The 9,320-nt window shown below is 40.2% G+C and overlaps 1 pseudogene; it reads right to left on the bottom strand.

Annotated features, from left to right (window-relative positions):
* Nucleotides 1–593: 593 nt before the first annotated feature.
* On the bottom strand, nucleotides 594–8,940 carry LOC141608908 (amino acid transporter AVT1I-like; annotated as a pseudogene).
* Between the last annotated feature and the right edge of the window lie 380 nt (nucleotides 8,941–9,320).

The following is a 9,320-nucleotide window of genomic DNA, read 5'->3' as shown; positions in this document are numbered from 1 at the left end:
TTAGAGATATTCTACGGAGTACCCTTAAGTTTTTCGATTTTCTATGTTGTACCCTTACAATTTTAATATTATACATTGTACCCCAAACTTCTTACTTATTTCTTTATCATGATCTCCTTTAATTCTCCATTAACTTTACCACTATCAAACAACCGTTTTTTTACCTTTATTTTGACTCGTTAGTGTTCTAACACCATCCTAAGTGAAAAGTATCACATATCACTTTCCATAAGCATAAATTACTATTAAACACCTTAGTTATGATTCATGAAATGATAATGGAGATTTTATGAATTTTTAGTTAGATTCGTATACTATTTGGTGGGTTAATGGGTAATTTGGCGGGTTAATAAGTAAATAAGTAGGTTATCGAGTAATTAGAATGATAAATAAATGATTTCATAAATCAATTAAGAAAATAACATATCAAAGACAATAATTAAGGTCATGGTATAGACTAATGTATAGAGTTCAGGGGTACACCATAAAATTTCAAAAATATAGGGGTATACCATAAAAACCCGAAAAACTCGAGGGTACACCGTAGAATATCCCAAAAAATTAAGATAAAAAAGTGGACAACAAAAATGAGATGGAGGAAGTATAATTTACAAAATTCGTCCATCGCCCGCGAATGCTTGCAAAAAAAAAAAAACGTAGTAGTATCATTCACAAAGTCACAAGCTGACTAGTGACTATAACCTCATTTATGTAGGACACTGTCCTGAATCAACTGCACCAGTGAAGTATATGTACCTATAATAGCAACCAATATGCTAACAACTATATTAACTAGTATTACTACCTTCTCAATTCCTATGTTACCGTTGTAAATCTTCATATAGCACAGGCATGGCAGAGTTATTGAAGCCGTGACGCTTAAAAAAGCACCAACTAATGACATTAACGGCCCAAAGAACGGAAAAAAAAATGGCGACAAGGACTTGAGTTGTAAGAAAAGCTGTCCTTACGAAAATTTTGATGTTGTGTCTCTCCTTGTGGTAATCTGGGAACCATGTTTCAACGGCAGTTGCCACATGGATTTATCAATGTTGTCCAAATTGCTATTTTGGAGCTTAGTTTGTTAGTAGGAAGGTTCAATGTTATTTGCCCCTTTACGTTTTGGCCGAACGCCCGAACATCAGATAGCCGAAGATTGCCATTGCAGTGTAACAGATAGTGGAGCTAAGGATACACATGAGTAACACCTGTATTGAAAAAATGCAGTTCTGTTAAAACTCAAGACAGAGAGTTTTGCGGCCCTTGATCATGCAACAGCTTGAATTCGGACTAAACCAGATGATATTCCTTACCTTCGAAAAATGATGTTTTTTCTTCGTAGAGTTGTATAGGGTGGGGAAAACAGGATGAGCACAATAACAGAACCCATACAAACTCAATGCTGTAGGAACCCCTGACCAGTTTACTAGCTCCCCTTTCTTACTAAACACGATTCCATCAAACACACCAACCCATAAAACCGAAGCAAGTTGTAACCAGAGAAGCTAGCACACCAGTGGCAGAAATGTAAGAAAAGATGCTCAAATTACTCAAGAAGAGAGAAGGAAGAAGTACAAGGGCAACCACAATAATAAAGGTATCCCTTCCTCCTAATAATGTTAGTCCATAGGTCTCGAGTTTCAGTCTTGGGAAAAGATTACTCAAGTTATCGCCTTCCAAAATCAAGAAACCGGCTGTTACCATGTAAAGTTCAAAGCACATGAATAGGGATACAACTCTTCTTCCGATAATTCCAAAGGCGCTCTCACCAATGTCGGGAAATGTTTTTATGGTTGAATCGGCTTCCATACATCGCTTTATTAGCAAACCAGTGTAGAATGCAGCTAGAGCCATTGTGAAGATTAACACCAAGCTCAACCACCCGCCGGACGCCAGCGCGTATGGTACTGTTAATAATCCGACCCCTGGACATGTGGTTTGTTAGCAGTGCAATGGATAAGAAAATCGAATTCTAGAATATTAAGGCTCCAAGAGAAAATACACATCTCTAATTAAACATTATTAGCTTGCTTGGGAGGAGGAAATGGGGCCTAGAAAAATTGAATTCAGAAACTTTCAGTGTATGATTAAGTGGGACAATTATATACAGAAAGCCACTATGTCTTACGAAGTACGTTTCTTCAGGAATAGTCACAGCACCACCACGCAAACGTTCTTCCAGAAGAATGACTTGGTAAGCACGGTTTAGTGTTGGGAGCGAACAACCCCATAAAGTGTATCATCATACCCCTTACAAAATGGTAGACAAGTTGACTGTCCGACTTCTTTGTGGCTTCAACCATCACCTTAAGATTTTGGTTGAGATGATTCACCTATCAATATGATAGAGTCGGCACCATCTTGTGCGCCAAGATAATACGGGGATAAATAATCAATTTTTGTGGTTGTTTTTGTCTTAATTGTGAGTCATGATTAGCACGTAGGAATTAGGATATGAAGTAAGGAAAAATTCTAATGTCAATTTATGATATATATGGATCATAGTGATGCGGCGCCACCGGATGGTACTGAATTTGGGTGCCACCCAAATTAAAATAATAAAATAAACAAAATGAAAATTTCAACCTCCCACTTTTGCGCCAAATTAGAAAGGTTAAGATTGTAATTAGGCTATTTTCTCATAGATTGTGATTAATAAAAGATTAAAGATAATATCTTGAATCAATCGATAATTATCGAATAATTCAGATGCGATATCATTCAACACAAGTATAATCTACCCAGTTGTAATTACTAATCTTGCATCATATTCTTATACTCCATATTTTCATATCATGATATTTGTCGACGGTCGTATTTAAAGGACTGTGCAATCATCTGTGATTGCTCTAAATATACTCGTATAAGTTTAGCTCTAAAACGGCACAATCAATGGGGAGGAATTAGGGAAATCCGCAAAACACACGACATATTCATCGTTTACTAATTGATAGTCTTCCTCCTTTAAACAACACAACTACATGCAATTGGCGACTTTGTACATTGCGCATTGATTTCTAAAGTATTCAGAATTGTGATATCAACACCATTGTTGATTAAAAAATGGATAACGGCGAAATTAACGTACTCTACAGTTTCAAAATTAGAAGATCAATTTTAATTTTAATTAAAATTTAGTTTTAATCTCCAATGAAGTTCCGAAAATACCCTTTTATGTAAAATAAGAGTAAAATTCAAAACGTTAAAGAGGGAAGCAGAAATATTAAGGAAATTACGATTATGCCATCGGTGGTACTCAAATCGAGGTCACCAGGTGGCGCTATCTCATTTTACATAAGTAAATACAATGTTGGATAATAATAGTGCGTCACCAGGTGGCGCCCAGTCTCAGCGCTGCCGTTCAACACTTTTTTCTTTTCATTATTTTTCTTTTTTATTTTTGTTGTTTGATCAATGACCAGTGCATCAACTTTACATTAAATAGCTACGTGGCTCAACGACTTTACCCTTTATCAAATAGTTTCAAAATAACGCTTTTTTGATAATTTATTTCATTTTTTGACATTATTTAGAAGAAAAGTTCCCTAATGATGTGTAACTGAAATATGCATTATCCTTTTAGGTTTCATATCTAACAATCATGAGGCTTTCTACTATTGCATAACTCCATTTAATCTAAATTAAATTAAGAACTACGAAGTACTACGTACTCCGAGCTCCCACATTTTGATACCCAAAGTCTCACAACCCTTTGACAAACAATAATTTTTATTTATATATAACCATTTTACATAAGCATTATTGTAAAACCAAGTGATTATTTCCTGTTAGAATATAGGAACAAATCATTTATGATTTGTATCTTATTCGGTTATATTTAGATTTATATGTTACCTTTTGTATTATATTTAGTCTACACAATATCCCTTGTAATTAGGCAATTAGTTTGATTAATTAGGTGTATATATACTCTATCATTATCAATGGAAATCTCATCGATCATATTTCCTACATGGTATCAGCTTTTAGGTTAAATTGATCCATCGCTTCCGCTCCTCTCTTCTCTTCGATCTCTGCTAGTCTCGACATCTCTCTTCTCTCTCGACCTCACGTCACACCATTGTCATGACTAACAAGAAATCGAACACCTTTCATCCGGCTCTTGCCGTCACAAATATCAAGAACAGCGTTACCGTCACTCTCGGGATGGATAACGACCAATATCCCCTTTGGGTCGCACTCTTTACGAATCATGCTAAATCGAATCGAGTGCTTCACCATATAATTCCGGCTAAATCAGGTGCACCTAAGGCGCCAGAAACAGCGGAGGAATTGGAGACATGGGAAGTTCTTGATGCTACGGTCCTTCAATGGATCTATGCAACGGTCACTCTTGACCTTCTCGAGACCATTGTGGAGGCTGAGTCCACCGCAATGGAGTGTTGGAATCGGTTACGGAATATTTTTCTCGATAACCAGAATACGCGTGCAGTCACTCTTGATCAAGAGTTCTCTCACACTTCCATGTCGGATTTTCCAACTGTCGCTGCTTATTGTCAACGTCTCAAATTGCTTGCAGATCAATTAAAGAACGTCGGGGCTCCGGTTACAAATAATCGCCTGGTTCTTCAATTAGTCTCGGGTTTAACGGAGGCTTACAACGGCGTCGGTACGATAATCAGGCAAGCAAACCCTTTGCCTCAATTCTATAGTGCCCGATCTATGCTCGCCCTAGAGGAAGCAAGTTTCGCCAAAAGCGCTGCCACAACGGCTGCTCAGGCGATGTATGCGAAGACCCCTGGTGATGGTTCGTCAATTCTCGGACCTGCACCATCCTCGTCACAGGGGAAGGGTAAGAACAATGGGAATAACAAGAAGAAAGGCAAGAATGGGAAAGGCGCTGGTGGTGGCACGCGTGGGTCTAACACAGGGGGTTCTAGCAGCGGCGCTACTGCTGCTCCCACCCCGTCCCCTGTTCCGGCAGGACCTTGGCAAGGTATGGGTTATGGCGGCTGGCCCTGGCAGCAACCAAATTGGGCCTACCCTCCATGTCCCTATCCTACGGCCTCTTGGCCACGTCCTGCTACAAGGCCGTCGTACCAGCCTCGACAACAGGCTTATACGGTGGAAAATACGCCTACTCCGACTGACATCGAAGCTGCGATGTTAACCCTCGGCATTAATCCCCATGACCCACGCTGGTTCATGGATACGGGAGCAACATCTCATATGACGTCGGATGCAGGTACTCTCACTTCTCTTGTTAATTCTAGCATTAATCATGGTATTCTTGTTGGAAATGGCCAGACTATACCGATTAACGGATTCGGGAATTCTAAACTACACAATAAACCACATTCGTTTACCCTTAAAAATGTCCTACATGTCCCTCAACTTGTCAAAAACCTAGTATCTGTTAGAAAATTTACGAAAGACAATTCCGTCACCGTAGAATTTGACCCACTTGGTTTTTCTGTGAAGGATTACAAGACGGGGAGGCGTCTCATGAGATGTGATAGTCAAGGAGACCTATATCCAGTCGTGTCATCACCGTTTCCGTCCCACCAAGCGTCGTCGTTTATTGCACTTACACCGTCTGTATGGCACGCCCGGTTAGGACATCCAGGAACACCCATTTTTAATTCGCTACGAATAAATCATTTAATTTCTTGTACCGGAATTTCAAAACAATTTGTTTGTCCTTCTTGCTCTATTGGTAAAGCAGTGAAACTGCCATTTATGCAATCTATTACTAAGACACTTATGCCCTTTGATATCGTCCACTGTGATTTATGGACCTCTCCCGTTCTTAGCTCATCGGGTCATCGTTACTACTTGGTGTTTGTTGACGATTTCACTAATTTTATTTGGACATTTCCGTTAGCCCACAAATCTCAAGTCCATTCTATTTATTTAAAATTTCGTCAACATATCCGAACACACTTCGAGAGAGAAATTAAGAATTTACAATGTGACAATGGAAAAGAATTCGACAATCAGCCGCTTTGGGAAACGTGTACCACGCATGGTACGTCGTTCCGATTCTCGTGTCCTTATACATCTCCACAAAATGGTAAGGCTGAGCGTAAAATTCGATCTATAAACAATGTGATTCGCACACTTCTCCTTCATGCTTCGGTTCCACCAACGTATTGGCATCACGCTCTTAGTATGACCACATATTTGTTAAATATACTGCCAAACAAACAAATTCAATTTGCTAGTCCCACGTACATGCTCTACCATAAACACCCTTCATATACTTCTCTACGTATTTTTGGATGTTTATGCTTTCCGCTTGTCCCGTCTACCACACGACACAAATTACAAGCCCGGTCCACCCCGTGTGTCTTTCTTGGGTATCCGGATCATCACCGAGGATACAAATGTTACGACATTAAGCAAAGAAAAATAAGTATAAGTCGCCATGTTATTTTTGATGAAACTCAATTCCCGTTCAACAAAATTACATCCAGTGACTCCAATGACTATCGCTTTCTTGATGACGTCCTCTCACCTTTTGTCCTTGACCAAATGACCGCTTCCCCAGCCAACACCAGTCCGGACCCCACTGTCGACACCCCTCTAGACAGTCCCTCTCCCCTCACGGCCTCCCCTACGCCACCCAACTCCCCCGTTATCTCGCCTACCACGACGGCCCCTACCAACAACGAACCAGCCACTACCTCTATGACCCAACCACACTTAACCCGTGACAACCAGAATCCTCCTCCCGTCTCCAAAGCCGTGACACGCGGTGACCATGGTATTTACAAACCCAAGCCTATATTCGATCTCAATACCTCGGTTGCTATCTCACCGTTACCTCGTAACCCCGTGTCCGCCCTTAATGACGTTAATTGGAAACTGGCCATGGATGACGAATTTAATGCTCTAATTAGCAATGGGACGTGGGAATTAGTACCTCGTCCGCCTAATGTGAATGTTATTCGCTGTATGTGGATTTTTCGTCATAAGTATAATGCTAACGGTTCGTTTGAAAGGCATAAAGCTCGTCTTGTAGGTGATGGTAAAACTCAAGAGGTTGGTGTCGATTGCGGTGAGACTTTTAGTCCGGTGGTTAAACCGGCCTCTATCCGTGTTGTACTCAGCTTGGCTCTTGCTAATAAGTGGTCTATTCATCAATTGGATGTGAAAAATGCGTTCTTGCACGGTAACTTGAATGAAACAGTTTACATGCATCAACCAGTTGGCTACAGGGACAAACGTTTTCCTTCACATGTGTGTTTACTTCGCAAGTCCTTATACGGGCTCAAGCAAGCTCCTCGTGCTTGGTACCAAAGGTTTGCCGACTACATTGAGAGCATGGGATTTATTCATAGCAAATGTGATCACTCGTTGTTTATCTACAAAAATGGTAACGATCTAGCTTATCTTCTCCTTTATGTTGATGACATGATTCTTACCGCTTCCTCAGATACTTTACGACGTTCGATTATGGCTCGTCTTGGGGCTGAATTTGCGATGAAGGACTTGGGTCCTTTGAGTTATTTTTTGGGTATAGCTGTGACACACACTAATGGCGGGTTATTTCTATCTCAGTCAAAGTACGCTCTCGAAATAATCGATCGCGCAGGTATGTCGTCATGTAAGCCTTGCTCAACCCCGGTGGACACTAAGCCAAAGCTTAGTTCCACCGCTAGCCCACAGTGCAGCGACCCGTCCCTGTACCGTCGCCTCACAGGGGCTCTTCAGTATCTCACGCTCACTAGACCGGATTTATCATATGCCGTTCAACAAGTGTGCTTATTCATGCACAACCCAATGGAGGTGCATATGAGCGCCCTTAAGCGAATTCTTCGCTATGTTAAAGGTACTCACGAGCGTGGGTTATGGTTAAATGCGTCACCACAATTTTCTCTAACATCGTATACAGATGCGGATTGGGCCGGCTGCCCGGACACGCGTCGCTCTACAAGCGGGTATGCCGTGTTTCTTGGAGATAATTTGGTCTCGTGGGCATCCAAACGACAACCCACTCTGTCTCGTTCCAGCGCCGAGGCTGAATACCGAGGGGTTGCCAATGTGGTGTCCGAATCTTGTTGGTTACGTAATCTTTTGCTTGAACTTCATCGTCCCTTGTCCAAAGCAACGCTTGTGTATTGTGATAATGTTAGTGCCATTTATCTTGCGGGCAATCCGGTGCAACATCAACGCACTAAACATATTGAACTTGATATTCACTTCGTTCGGGAAAAGGTTGCTAAAGGTGATGTTCGGGTTCATCACGTGCCATCTCGCCATCAGCTGGCTGACATCTTCACTAAAGGGCTGCCTTCGGTTTTGTTCAATGATTTTCGAGACAGTCTTAACGTTCGTGCTCCTCCCGATAAGACTGCGGGGGTGTGTTAGAATATAGGAACAAATCATTTATGATTTGTATCTTATTCGGTTATATTTAGATTTATATGTTACCTTTTGTATTATATTTAGTCTACACAATATCCCTTGTAATTAGGCAATTAGTTTGATTAATTAGGTGTATATATACTCTATCATTATCAATGGAAATCTCATCGATCATATTTCCTACATTTCCCTAAAACCCCTCACTAATAAAATAACTTACACCAATCACCACTTTTCATAATAAAAGCATTAAGGTTTTTCGTTATATGATTTTATAATGTGATATTGTAAAACCGTTTTACAGCAAAAAAAAAAAAAAAAAAAAGGCATTTTCCCACCGGTCAAAAGTCAATTTTGGGAAAAAAAATTATGGTGGAATGAATGTTTTACCTGATAGAGCATTGAGACCATTAAAGAAGGTTTGGAAGAAAGAAGTCTTGGCTTCATTTGCATAATCTAAATTGGCTTCTAACTGGTTCACCAAGAGAGGGTGACAAACTGCATCTCCCTCCCGAAATTCTCTTCTCATAATAACAATTGAAGCTTACAATTGAAGGATTACAAATATCTTTTAGATTTGCTTATTGATTGTGCCAAGAAAACAAACGATTTGCCAAATAATGGCTTTCAAAAGTTCTCTATAAACATGTTGTCAAGTACGTAATTTTTTTTTTTTTTTTTTTTTTTGATGACGAGGGGGTTGAATCCCTCCCGGGCCCATGCATTCCCGCACCACCACATGGACTATGTAAGCCAGGGGCGGATTTAGGGCTAGGCTACTCGGGCTGAAGCCCGAGTAGTTTTTGGGGAAAAAAATATGTACTATATCTTGTATTAGAATATCAGTGTTATTTAGGTGGTGTGGTGGTTAGATTCTCACTTTTTGCACAGACAATCCGTGTTCAAATCCCATGCGCGAATAAAATATTTGCCATTTTTAATCTGTTTATTCCTACTTGTTATAAGAAGTAAAGATTTTTTGTGAAATT

The sequence above is a fragment of the Silene latifolia genome, chromosome 10, assembly GCF_048544455.1.
Source record: "Silene latifolia isolate original U9 population chromosome 10, ASM4854445v1, whole genome shotgun sequence".
NCBI lineage: Eukaryota > Viridiplantae > Streptophyta > Magnoliopsida > Caryophyllales > Caryophyllaceae > Silene > Silene latifolia.
The sequence above is the reverse complement of the archived record's forward strand: the minus strand, read 5'-3'. Positions and strand labels throughout refer to the sequence as shown.